Source organism: Chelon labrosus (genome assembly GCF_963514085.1).
Source record: "Chelon labrosus genome assembly, chromosome: 12".
NCBI lineage: Eukaryota > Metazoa > Chordata > Actinopteri > Mugiliformes > Mugilidae > Chelon > Chelon labrosus.
Genome location: NC_140345.1, coordinates 27,352,361 through 27,366,847, shown reverse-complemented (window position 1 = coordinate 27,366,847; position 14,487 = coordinate 27,352,361). Strand labels below are relative to the sequence as shown.

General features: G+C 40.4%; 1 protein-coding gene across 1 annotated transcript in view; it reads left to right on the top strand.

Annotated features, from left to right (window-relative positions):
* Positions 1 to 14,487, top strand: part of plcl2 (phospholipase C like 2) — a 38,361-nt gene that overhangs the window by 1,544 nt on the left and 22,330 nt on the right. The window lies entirely within an intron of this gene.

Below are 14,487 nucleotides of genomic sequence, written 5' to 3'. Positions count from 1 at the left end.
AACAGAAGTAGGCGTTTTGATGCTACAGCAGACCTACAATAAATAATTACTAAAATTTGGCTTGGCTGAAGCGCCATAGTGATCCGATCCAATCATTTTCCCATATGCAACTGCTTTCTTTTTGGGTACTTGCAAATATCAGGTACCAAAACGGCACAGTTTTAACGAAGACGTTCAGATGGTTTCAGGTTGGTCAAAGTGACAACGCTTTGGTTTGTTTTCTTCTCTCAGGGCTTAGGTACAGACTGAAAAAAATGTGTGAGCCACACAGTTAAACCAAAAGCTCTATTTTGGTTTATTTATTTTAAGATTATTGGTTTGTTTGTAAGAAATAGTTTAGGGCTGGGTATTGCTACAGAATTCCCAAATTGTTTTGATTCCAATTCACAAGGTCCTGATTCAGGCAGATTCTGCAAGGAAATGAGCAAGTCGAACAAGTCCTGGATACATTAGCATCAGAACTGGATCATGGAGGGGAGACCTACGCAGTATCAGGCAGGTGGTCATAATGTTAATGCCTGATTTCTGTATTTTACATCCACTAGCCAGTTAACTCGAGCTAAACGCTATAATCTGTCTACTTTCTTCTTCTTTGGGTTTATTGGCGGTCGGTAAAACCGCTTGGAAGTGCATTACAGCTTAAAGTGATAACTGGTGTCAATGAATACACGACCCCAGCGTTGGACTGCAGGCTCGAGTAGAAGTAGGGATGGTCACAATGTGATCGATTAATACGTTTTTGTAAAGTTTTTGGTCTCAGACTCATTGTTATTTTGTTGTGAGATTAGTTTGATAATCTAATGGGAATGTTGCTTAAGGGTGCATAAGATGATGAAACTTCCTCCCTTGCATTAGTCCGCAGTGTGGTGAAAGCCTCTGAGACTTTCACTAAAGCTAATGTCAGCAATCTGTAATGTAAATCTATCCACGGAACATTTTTTTTCTCTTCACGTTATTTGTTGTCCGTGTCTACAGGCAATTAACATATCTTAGACCCATAATGGCTCCTGAAAGAGATGTCAGGCATGTATTATCATTCTAATGTTGTTTACATTAGAGGTCAGTGAATTAGAAGTGTCAGGGATTTCATTCCCTCTTTGTCCGTCTGCTTTTAACATGCATTGCAAGTTGTGCAAGGAATTTGCAGAGAAGCTTTTTTTCAAATGCCCGTGTCAGGTGTGAATTTACTGACTTTATTATCATGTGCAAAACCAGCATCATTAGGCGTCTGACTTGATGCCTCAGTGGAGTTTCTCTGCTTTGGGCAGGCTTTTTGGCTGCGGACGCGTTTCAGCTGCTCACTTTCTTCGCCGACAGGTTTTACAGGCAACACATTCCTGGCACGTTGCGGCTGTTGAACTTTGACGTAACCTCTGCCTGGAGATTGATGGGGGCAATATTGACATTTCTGCCTTGTAAAGTTCCAAGTAATCTCTCACCACACAAGGACTTGTCTTAGTTCCCAGGCAGTTTGAGGCTGATTTATTTCAGTGAGGTGTCTGCTCCTGCTAAAATATGCTGTGAGTCCAAACACGTTATTTGAATAAAAGAAATCAAAAGAAGTAGACTGATCTGTTTGGAGATATTTATATAAGTGTTTTGTCTAAGAAGAGGCGGATAACAGCCTGTTACTGTCAAGATTAATTCCTCTGTCCAGTTTAACAAACTGGTCAAGAGATTTCCACGTGATGGTTCAGTGCCAGGTTATCCATGCAGACGAGAAATCCGTCTGAAATGCTCAATGACCTAAATTCAATGACTGCCACATCAGACTACACAATGAAAGCCTTCATGACAAGCTGTATATATTCAGCAAAACGCACTTCAGGTTCAGTTTGACATGATTTTGTGGCATTCGCTTTACAACGCAGGAAACAGATGGATAAGTATTCATTCAGTCAAAGCAGAGATGTCAACTTCTGATGAACTGAAGCCGAACTGAATGTCACGTAAAGTTAGCGTTAACTGAAGTTGGACTGCAACCAAAGTTTGTGTTGTTGCAGGAAGTGGAAATCCTGAATATGAACATTTTCACCCGTACTTAAAGCTAATCAAGCGCCAACAAACCAAAAAAAATGAAACCTAGAGTTTATATTCTGAACTGAACGAATTGAAACTGTTAATTTGAATACTTTTGGAGACTGTAAACATAAGTAAACATGGCTATAAATGGAGAAAGTACTCTTTCTCTTCACTTGCATGAAGGTGCAACTCAGAATTTCCCATCTGAAAACTATCAACCAAATAAAATATGCATCTCGTTAGCATGCCACTACTTTCTTGAAGGCAGCTGTTTTTGTTTCTGACAGCCGTGACTTATTGTGCGTTGCACTGAGTCGGTGGCTGCGAAGGGTTGGACCAGTGTAAACCAGGCAGCCTCTTTCACACCGTCAGTCAGAGCACTCGATTCTCGTTAAACTGCTTCTCTGAAGTGATGGGAAGGATGTGGTCGGGACGACGCCAGCCACACTCTTATAGTAACAGCTGTAGTACCCTGTGCTTAACAACAACTTGACTTTTATAAAGATTTCTGTTTAACATGTGTGGTGGTGGCATGGGTGTGTGTGCCTGTGTGTGTGGTGAAGAGGCACAAGCTCTAATGGCACATCGAAACCCAGATGTCAAGACCTCCAAAACTGTGCTGTGCGTGTCTTGAGAAAGTTACACTTGACACATATAACACCTCTGCAGATCTTTGTGATTTAATGGCGACAATCTACACCTGTACTCGTACCAGGACGGGCAGAAACAAACTTATTAAGACCTGGTTTTGTCAAGATATTGCCAAATCTTCCAACATTTCCAACACTATTTATTTATTTATTTAAAAAACAAAAAAAAATGAGACATGCTGAGCATACACATATATATGGAAAATAGCCCTATTCTGCTGCGGTAGTTGGAAAATATTTCTGTTCTGATTTTTTTCAGCTCACATGATTTCATTATGACCACATCCTTTGTGTCACCGAAAGATGATTTGGCAGCCGTGTCTTTCAAACCCACTCAGTGTTTGAGGGAGATTTTGGGTGAACTGCCACCATAAGATGAACTAACCAGATAAATAACTCAAGATATGCGATTTTTCCAGTCCTGTTTCTGTCATGTTAAAAAAAAAAAGCTGAGTGTGTTGGTGTGTTCTTTCTTTCTGAGAGGGAAAAAATTACCCCCATGTTCAGAATAATACATTATGAGGTTTGTGCAGCCTTGACACTTTCACTGGTTTGCAGTACGTCTCTTTAGGTTGGTAGTTTAACTGCTGTATTGAGTGTAGACCAGCCTGCATTTAGGTGATGCTGAGGCGCTGTCTTGAAAAATGGCTTGAATGTTTACTAGTCCATTCTAAACACCGTCTACATCGGTGAATTGTGACCGCGTCGAATGTGGGTGGTCAGCGGCTGAAGAATAACGTCTCACCTCAGACTTTCTTAAATAAATAGGGTTTTTCCATTGGTTGGTAAACAACAGTTTATTCACAGCTCTGGTGGGAGTTGACAATAAACTGTGATATCACCCCGTGAAAAAGGCAAAACAATATGCTATTAATTATGGTGGACCAGCAGTGTTGTGACTTCAAGCTAGTTCCTGTGTGGGCATCACTGTATTGTTTCTCAGCTGTTAAACATTGCACATATCATTATATTTGATGAGCTCAAAGACGTGTGAAGAGAACAGCAAAGAAAAGCTAAGGGTGTTTTCACTAGGGATGTCCCAATCAAGTTATTCTTTTTTTGTCTTAAACAAACAAGGTTTCCTCCTCTTGAGAAGCGTTTTCTAGTCTTTGTGTTCTCCTATATGCGACTGAATTCAGTCCACTAAATATTTCTGTCCAAGTTAATGTATTGTGGAGAGGGTAGCTTATACCGTGGCTCCAGAAATGTTCTGGTCCTCCAACGGTATAAGCTCTGGTACCACCTCTGGAATATTTTGTCGACGTTTGTTGACGCCGTCTCCATGAAACTTTTCTCTTCTTTTAAACGCAGCGTTCAGTGTTTGTTGTTGTTGTTGTTTTGGTGCACACTTTGCCTGAATGGGCTCTGGATTCTGGTTTGTGATTTCTCTTTTTTGTAGTTATACTGGATGATGATCTCCTACTACCTCACCAAACATCCAACATTTTACAGATTGACTGTTTTTAATTTTGCAGAGTAAGGTTCTTCCACACAGCAGACATGTTTAGTCACATGATGTTTCTTCCATTTTTGGCAGCTTTGACGCTAGCCAACCTCAGTTAAAGCAGAAGAGGAAGAAGACTGTTGACGCTACAGGGAGTGGTTGGTTTTGGTTTATGGCCTACAATAATAATAATAATAATAATAAAAACTACAAAAGATCTGGCTTGAGTGAAGCCCGTTAATGATCCAATCATTTTAAAAATGCCTGGATTGACCCCGATACTGACTGGGACATCTCTAATTTTCATCTCTAATTTTTTTTGCTTTCACTGCAAATCATTGACTTTCCTCGCTGAGAAATATCCAAGCGAACTAAAATGTGTCTCATGTGAGCGCAAGAAAGTTAAAACAAGAAGAACGTCCTGCGGTTTGGACTGAATCATGTACTGTGTCACTGAGTGAAACATTACTTTGCAATTCGGCATGGAGCAATTTAGTTGGTGTTTGTACATAACCAACAGAAAAATACCAGACTATACCAGCTGAAGGGTTGCGATAATGCTATACTGCTTTACACCTGGCAAAGTGTACGCTTGGCAGTCGGGTCAGCTCAAGGTTGGACCGCGTCCACTTTACAGACCGCTTCAGGATTAATTTGGGATCCAAGCATCTCTTCTCAAGGGTCTCGACGTGGATGACTTTGTGCACACCCAAATGCAATTACTATGCTCCTACATATCCATACAACCCTAACCAAGGGGTCGAATTCACTGCAGTTTGATGCAAATGGACTAACTGCTGCAGGTGTGAAAGCACCCTAGGTTATAAATACACAGTGAAGTGGAACCAGTTGTTCTTTACTTGAAACAATACCACAGGGAGTTAGATTTTAAACCTGTTTCAGAGGTCGGCTATCACACCATCGCTAATGCAAGGCGCCCGGTCAAAGCATGTCAAGCTTACGGAAAAAGTTTATTCTTAAATTTACAATATAATGCAGTTGTCACTTGTGTTAGTGGTGGTTGACGTGAACTCATTATCAACTCCTGCTGTTTTTCTTTCTTCCCCAGCTCTCACAGTTACACAGCCAGTCATTTCTGTGGCAGAGTTTCCACACTACATCTTCATACGCTGCAGTATACTCACCTGATTTGTTGCTGCCCACAGTTAAAAGACTGAAGCACAGTTAAAAGTTAGTGTTGGGGCTGTAAATTCACTTTGAATACTTTGTTCTTTTGTTCTGCTCCGTGTATTTATATACATATCCACAATTCATCGCTGTAGACGTATTCCAGAACCAAATACCGTAGAGATAAAATGTTTTACGGGAGCTTTAAGTTAAAGGCACACGCTGCTAATGCTAATCAGTTTTCAGCGTGTTTAGAAATAGCTTCTAAACACTGTCGTTTCCCTTCTACAGTGTAATTAACTGCTGTATAATTACTGCTATATATTCTATGATGCATTTGACCACGTGAGTATCTTCACTGGAATGTGTAAATACGAACTCCTCTTTCAATAAGACGAAATAGAAGATGGAGAATTTGTGTCTAAGAACGAACACTTGATCGTGATGAAGTAAGGCTGGATGTTTCACTAAGAATGTGGTAGTGCAAGTGTTGTTCTGGGCACTGCCATTTATAATTAGCTATAATGTCAAAAGAGAAACTGACACTCTCTGTAATCCTTCGTCTGGCGAGGACTAGTTGTTGTTTAACCCGAACTAAACTTTGTGTGCTTTTACTTCGGAAAGAAACTGAATTTATGTTAGAGCAGTTTAGCTTGCATGCTTGAGTGTAATCCAATTGCCTGAACCAATGCCACTGGCAGTTGATGGCGTAATTTATTAAGAATCTTTTGACAGCCAGCCTTGATTACAGGGTCCCGCCGCTGCCTCGCGTTCAGCTGTTGCGTCTACGGTTTCAAGGCGACTCACGGCGGCTCTTACCTGAATCATTGCCTAGTCATTCGTCAGCTCAGGTGGCACAGATTTACACAAGTGCTGCCGGCCTCACCTCAGCTTTTTTTTTTTTTCGAGGGTAACTCAGATAGCTCGGATGTGATTACAGTCTTGCAACAGTAACAGCGGATGTGGTTCCACACCTTTCTGGTGACTAATATTTGACTCTCATAAACGGCAACGCACAAGGAAAATGCCTATTTAAACAGCTGACATTGACAAGTATGTTTCTACACCGCTTTCATATGTTGGAATTCATAGAGTTGTGGCGTAAAGATATTTACAAAAACCTTCTGGGACATCTGGTAATATTTTCAGCTTTAGTCTTTATTCACAGTTTTTAATGTACTTAGTTGGCGTAGGAGTCGTAATGAATTATATTTCTACCAGGGCTGCGTTGTGTACCCATTAAAAAAGTTAAAAGTTGGTCTTGTATTATCTCTAACTCTGTTTACAGCGAGTCTTCTGTAATTTAATCATATCTAGAAACTTGATCGTGTTGACTATACAAACGGAAAGACATGATGATATCACAAAACTGAGGTCCTGCCAAAGTCTGGCTGTGTTTTGTGTTGTGAGTTACGTGTTAAAGGGATAGGTCAGTTAGACTTTAGTTAGGCTTTAATCATAGTAAGGTGCAATAATGTGCGTCAACATAAATAACATGGAGTTACCTGTTACAGGAAGGTGAGTCGTTGCACAGCTGGATTGAGAATGGTATGAAAGTAGGAGGGAGTGGAGCTGGATCAGTCTGTTGGAGAATGAGCTCCACTGTCCCTCTGTAGTCCAGTGTAGTGGATGTGATGGATTGTCCATGATGGAGAGCAGTTTATCCAGTGTCCTCCTGTCCCTCACTGAGACAAATGTCTCTGAATCTCTGCCGATCACATGTCCAGCCTTTCAGATCAATTTGTCGATCCTACTGATGTCAAGTCCTACTGATGTCTTCGTAGTGTGTTTTTTCTGAGGTGCTTACATAATTCAGTGTATTACCTACGATGGATGATGGACGGGACACCCCCAGTTTGGAGAAGCAGACTGGAATACCAACGAGGAAGGCGAGCAATGAACTGTTATAGATGGGGACGGCAGAATGATGAATTTCAGCCACCTGAAACAAGGTCCATCTCAAAAATCTATACTTAGAATATTATTAATGCTTTACCATGACAGCCTTTTCCAACGGCCAACTGAAGCTGTTATATCAATCTCTGGTACAGTTTTGGTAAAAAAAAATAAAAAAAAATGTAATTTTACAGTTGCCAGAATTCATAGAACCCAAGTTCCGTTCGTATCCCTTGTTTCTCCACTGTAGTGTCCGCCATGCTTGTAGTCTTCGTCTCTTTAGTTGGTGGCAATTAGCTTAATCAGCATCATGAGAACTCGTCTAACCCTAACCCTTTATATTAATAAACGTGCACTATTGCGTCAATATATCCTCTGACTTTAATCCTAGAGAACGATTCTTTGATCAAATCGATCTCATATTTGTTATTCCCCATCCAGAACACAGGCTTAAGAGGCTCCATGGACGAATCCGCAAAGCTGTCGTCGCAGTAATAACAACGTTGGCTGTGGAAGTCTTATGCAATCGGCAGCAAACGGACTGCGTTAATGCTGCTCACAGTACAGGCTGCGTGGCAAAGCCTTCTAGTGTCTGAAACTGTCTCATCACGGACGTCTTATCAGATGCTGAGCTGGTCCTACGCTGCTTACGCACTCTTTTGTCACTCCAAGCTGTGACGCGAAGGTTGTGCTTCATCGTTCCCCGGTTGAGATCTGATCAGAATCTGAATTGCAGCGCTCACTGTGACTTGAATAATGTTCAGATGCTTGAAGCTTGACCTGATTTTGCAGTTAAGTGGTGTGTACTGCGCTTTAAAGCCGCAGAAAGCTGCACCGCCGATCACTAAATTGATAAACCGTAGGCCTGTTCTGATTTGTGATCAGATTGACTAGTCAGTAGCTGTTTTCAGTCACCATAAACCCCGTCCCTTTTGTATCTGCAACCAACACAACTAAGAAGTGTTTCATACCTTGTTTTTTTTTTTTTTTGTTCACCCACACATTAATAAATGTGCCCACAACATCTGGCACACTGTTGCAGCATTTGCCACAGGTTGAGGTTTATTTTTAGTGGCTGAACCCAGAGTGGTAACTGGGAAGCTCTAACATCTAGGATTAATACTTAAAGCTCAACTTTAAGTTTAAGTTTTATTATTATTATTTTTTTTTTTAATTACAACCATATGCTTGGTAACCTTGGTTTGGTGTTTCTTCTGTTCAGGTATGACAGAAATAATTCAACTTTCTGGCAGGCGTTTCATTCTCCATATTCAGAAGGTATTTGCATTAAACCCTTAAGATTTAACACAGTTAAACCTGAAAACTGTGACCCACATGGAACATTTTCCATGATGCAATTATACAGTTATATGGTGAAATAAATAGATAAAGTAAGAATTATTTTCTGGTCTTGTTGCAGTCTTTACCTGAGGGACAGGAAAGACATACGTTTGTGTTTGTGGCAATGAAACATTTATTATTATGATGGTTTTTGCCTTCGCAGTCGGGGTCAAAGCACGGATGATTTTTAATTTTTTTTATTTTTACTACTGAAGTAATGACGGTATAAAAGTGACCTTAAGTCTCTGCAGCATCATGTCAGAAGAGACCAGCTGGGGATTGTTCTTTTGCTTGTCTGATTCCATCCGAACGAGGCTCATCACACTGATTTGGAAATGATGTGCTCACCCAGAAATGACAACCATTACGGTAATGAATCCAAACACCATTGTACTTGGCCGGTTGCTGGTTGACATTTCTCGTAGGGTCCTGTAAATATATCATTCTCCCTAGATATAAAATACTAGGAAACCAGTGAGGCGGCTGCAGCACATGGTTAAAGCTTTCAGGATAAAATAGACCGAGGTAGAGTAGAACGTGGTTTTCTTTTCTTTTAATGCAGCAGAGCAGACATCGGTGAACATTTTGCACACGTTTAACAACTTTACATAGCAACAATCCTTTTGAGCATTGTCTGATTGACTGTTTTTTTATATAAAAGCGCTAGAACAAACGAACGTTCCTGTGAAACCTTCATAGAATTGAGAGTGAATAGAAATACTTGTTGTGTAATTGTATTGATTAAACAGGCTGCCCTCACAGTGGCATAACAAAGTTGGCTAGGTTGTGTAAGGATGTATGCAGCGTGCTCCTTCAGTCAAGGGGGGAATATTCAACAGACAATAGGGATTATTGCACATGAACACATCATCACGGTTCAGTTATTTAATTATTCCCGGATTAAAATGTTTAAATTAAAAAAAATGTCTGCTGCTCAAGAGAATAACATCCCTGTGTAAAGGTACTTCTAGTGAATTAACAGATTAGTTTATTGTAACTTTGGCTAATGTCGCATATTTTAGAATATGAGAAGTGTTCTCTCAAAGCCTAGAGCCAAAAAACAGCAGAGCTGAAGATGTGAAACCTGTAGCAGCTCCTTAGAGAACAGTTTGGAGAAAACTGGTTGTTGGCAAATGAGCTCAAAAGTCCCGAGGCTTTTTTTTTAAATGGTATCGGCTTCTTTTTCAGCGCTGAAAATGTTGACAAGGAAAAGCTTGTTTAAGTCTGAGGAAACATTAGAACTGCTTGTGCTAATTTGCTTGCACGCTCTTGTCACTTGTGTATATCCGCTCAGCGGTGTTGTGTAATAGAGTATTTGGCCTCACAAGGTCAGACAGTACAGTGGCTGCGGGCTGCTGTGCTTTGCATGCAGCTGCACCATCAAGGTGACTTAACGACTGATCTATCAGTGTCAGAAGCGTTGCACAAAAATAACATGATGATTTAAAAAAAACAAAACATGTGCAGTCTGTGTAAATAGCAGCTCATAAAGCCATTGATGAGGAGACTGCAGCTCCATTAGACGTTCCTTTTTTGGTTTCAGCTTGATGAACGTGAGTAACAACGATTAACAACGAGTGACAACTTTTAGTCGCAGCCACAGCCGTTCAGAAATAGACAGCTGGAACTCTCATATGTATTTGTTCAGGAAATGCTTGAGCTTTAAAAGTTTACTTTCGTGTTATTTACCCTTTTCACACTTCATTTGACCAGTGACTCATACGATAGGGTGCAGGACAGCAGCTGGGCCTTTACCAGGTTTTGAACTCCTGTGGGATTTGACAGCAGTGCAAATCCCAGCAGTGCAGAACAAAAAGTCCCCGTATGGTAATTTTAATCGAATAACAATCTCTTTACAGGAACATTATTCACACGTGTGTGTGTGTGTGTGTAAAATATTAGATGTTGTAATACACAGTTTAATGTCTTCTTATTTATGACTTCCTCTTTATTTCTGTCTTGACTAAAGTTAAATTGATCCAGAGAGATCTCACTGAAGTCGTTAAACACTGCTGCGATTCCTGCAGATGAATTTAGCGTTTTGTGATATTGTCTGCGTCTGTGTCTTACCTGACCTGGCTTTCGATTCATTTAATTTCCTCTTTCTTACCCACACTAGAAGGCTTTCCTTGTGACTCATTCTGTTCTAGTTTTTTGCCGTTCCACCCAAGCTGTTTCTGTCAACGTGTTACTCTACCAGCCCTGTTTCACACATTGAATTAGTTTTGATCTCAGGCTGCACATTTCAGGCGATTTTAAGACATTAAGAGTCTTTAGCTTGAAGGGCCGGTCTCCCTGGCAATTAATCTGCAGCAAAGTGGCTGTCGTGAAGAAATCAAATTACATCTAAGTATGACTCAGTACTGCGATTTTAATAAGTTGGGATTTATGTATAATACGCTCAACATGCCTGAGCCACATTGTAATATTATGTGTAGTTTATAGTTAAAATGGAACAGTACAGTATATTCCCTTAAAGATTCTGACTGAATAATGTGTAATTTATTATTATAAACTATAACTATAACTGTATCACATTATAGCGTTGGGTTTCAGTTTAATCTAAACTAAAATATAGTGAAGGGCTGGGGAACGCTTCATATTTTTCGCAATTGATTCGATTATTATTCAATATCCGTTAATTTACTTAAAACTAAAGCTAATGTCGTCATTAGTTCCAGAGATTTGTTATATAATATTTTACCTCTAGTTCCACATCTTGGATATGTCTTTGCTCTTGTTCAGCTCTTCCCCGTTGTCATACTTTTTAAAATCCAATCAGCTTCCAGGCCTGACGCCATGTTCCAGATCTCCCTCACATGTGGACTAATCCTGTTGATTTGTTGTGCAAAACCAGTCTTGTGAGATTTTTAACAAGAAGACGCATTAAATGGCTTGTTTTTAACAAAAATATATATATAAAATGATCCGATTATTGGCCCTAATATGAGTGCCTATTCATGTTATGACTGAATGGACAGAGAGTAAGTGTTACAGTCAAATTATCGATCAGTTGTAGAAAGAGTCAGGTACCAAGCATCTACTGGTGCATGCCCATGCATTGGGTATGATGCTCTTTATAACTGGTCAAGCTTTGATCTGAGTTGCAGCCACGGACTTACAGAATAGAATCAGAGAGAAAATGAACGGTATACTGTTTTTTTCATTCCTTCAGGCTGGTTGATGTTTAGTACCGACCAGCTTCATTAGTCCTTACGTTATTTACTGTCATTTACTTTAAAATTGTACGTAATTCACTGTTAGATACAGTGAGATCACAGATGATATATGACATGATATCGTACATCTGAATAAAGACAGTTTAGCGCAAGTCAAAATAAATCTTTTTCATAATGTCAACGCTACATAGGCAAGGGCAGTTCATTCCCACCACTAGCGACTATACATAATGGAAAATCTATGGAAAGTGTCACGTTTATACTAGCCTGGCTGCTCATACATGTGTAATCACGTTACGTTGTTGTAGATTAAAGCTATTCCTAGCCTGGACTTGAGCTGAATTTAATTGACTTATGCTGCATTCAGGTGATTCTTGTTGTCAGGGATGTAGGAAGAACCGTGGAGCAAAGAGTAAACGGTCCCATGTGATTTCTGCGGTCGCACAGACAGTTCGTAACTGCTCGCTGAGCCAGAAGAAATGCGGTTTTTAGATCCATTAGGGGATTCAGACTCCTGTGGGACCTGTGAGCAGTCACTCCCTCTCCATCTTGCTATCTCATCATCTCTTCCTGTGTTTTTGTCTCAACTCACTCAACACACGAGTGCTGATGAATAAGTAGTATTTTTTTTATCGTCAGCAATAAACACAGGAGACTGCCTGTAGCGCCGTGGCTGTTGGATTTACACAGAATGCGGCACTTCATTGGCTTCCTACAGGGTTTGTCGTAGGCGTGGGCCTAGTCGTGTGCTCTTAAGAACAAAATTGCCATGAAACAATCAGAAAATAGTGTTTTATTTCACTGATTCACCCGCAAGTCCCTTGTTTTTACCCTGTAAACTCACCACCTCCTTTCTGATGAATAGGATTCTCATCATTTATTCTGCGTTGCCAGATTCTGTGTCGATAAGACGACTTTTAGACGCGCCACACATTCACGCGTCCTATCAGATGGAGTCCTTGATGCGTTCACACCATTTGGCCAATTAGGTGAAGCCACAGCTGGCCATCAGCTACAAATTAATTGGTGTCAGTTTGATGGAGAGGTCAGCCAGCACAGTGGCTGAGGGGAAATGTGGGCACACTTGAATATTTGTTTATAGGCGTGAGTGGGTTGTCAACGAATCACAGGGTGAGTGGTTTCGATTCCTGGCACATAGACCGCATGCAGAGCCGCCCTTGAGCAAGACACTGAACCCCCGAGCTGCTCCAGCTGTGTGGATGTGTGAGCACTTGTGTGAACAAATGGGTAGATGTGTCATTGTGACTGTGCTTCGTGAAAGCACTTTGAATAGGTAGAAGAGCGCTATATGATATGAATACAAGACCGTTTACTATAAAACCATCGCAACGCTGCAGATTTTCCTCATTCTGCTCACAGACACTGGAACAGTATGCAGAGGCAGACAAGTGATTCCTCCTGTCAGGATGAGCCTGGAGAGATTACGCTTGCTATTATCTCTTTATTAAGAAAACATCTAATATCAGTTTCATGTTCTACTGACTTGTCGTAAACATGTACCTGAGGGTATTCCTCACTGAAATAAATAAATAAATAAAGTTTATACAATTTCTCGGGTCTCAAAGAAGTGATCACACCCGCCTGGTGTTGTAATGAGCGTTAACTCCTGGAAAAAGCAGAAAGTGTTCTCTTTGGAGACGGTTCCTATTAACACTCAGCGATGATTTGTTGTCAAGTGAGGACTGGATGAGGTAGTTAAGTGCTACAGCTGACACAGCATGTACTGTTGTGGTAATTTCTGGCTTATGGAATGTACTTTCCAGCCTGTACTTTTTACGACAAACATACTGCCCTGTGGAATTTTAATACCAATAAATTGCACAGGTGACTTGTTGACTTTGGATCACGATGAAGGTCTGTAATACTTATAATCAGAGCAAGTTGAGCTTTGTGGGAAAGCTCTAGGTGTTCTATTGTTATTGGAGCTGTTACTATTTTTAAATCTTCTTGGTGCTGTGCCATGTTTGTCTAGAAGACTATGTTCCCTAGACGGCAAATATCTGATTTAAATCGACACTCTTATGATTCTGATCCTTCTGTTTAAACACCATTTAACGACTGTTGACTCTGTACTTGTACAGGAAAACACCCTGTGCCATCTGACTGTTGCGCAAGAAGCATTCTCTTGAGGACATAGTGAGAAATGCTAAGACAGAAGATGGGCGTGTGCTGCATTGTTTTCTAGCTTTGATAAAGGAAGCTGAAGGGAAATCCTGCAGCGAAATGCCTGGCATGGCAGGCGGTGACAGCGCCACAGGAACCAGACATACCATCAGTAGGCAGGGATCATAACTTTGTGCTAGCATTCTGGTCCAGATCAAAAGGATTACCTGCAGTCACGCATTTAATGTTTTAAGTTCCTCTTTCATGTAAGGAACTCACAATAAAGCAGCAGACTGTGTAAAAGAATGGGATTACAGTGTTACATCTGACCTGACATGCTGGATGGTTGACTCTCATAGAGGTGAAAGCTTCCTCCAATCAAAGTAAACCTCTAAATCTTTATTTACTCCAACTCACAGATGGGATTTATAATAATTAATTCATTTGGAACAATTTTTTTTTAGGCTGTTTAATTTCGCTTGTGCCTAGTGGCGACTTCTGCCGGATCTGTTTGATATGAATTATTTCTATTTCATAATATGTTTATTATTCCGCTTGCTCACATTTAAGATGTTTTTGTGTTGGGGAAGACTTTGTTTAAACCATCTTGGCTTCCATCCTTGGCACATATCCATTCAGATTTTTATTGTGTGTCTCCTGCTGTGATATCGTAATTGTGGAAATAAATAAACGTTCTCACTGA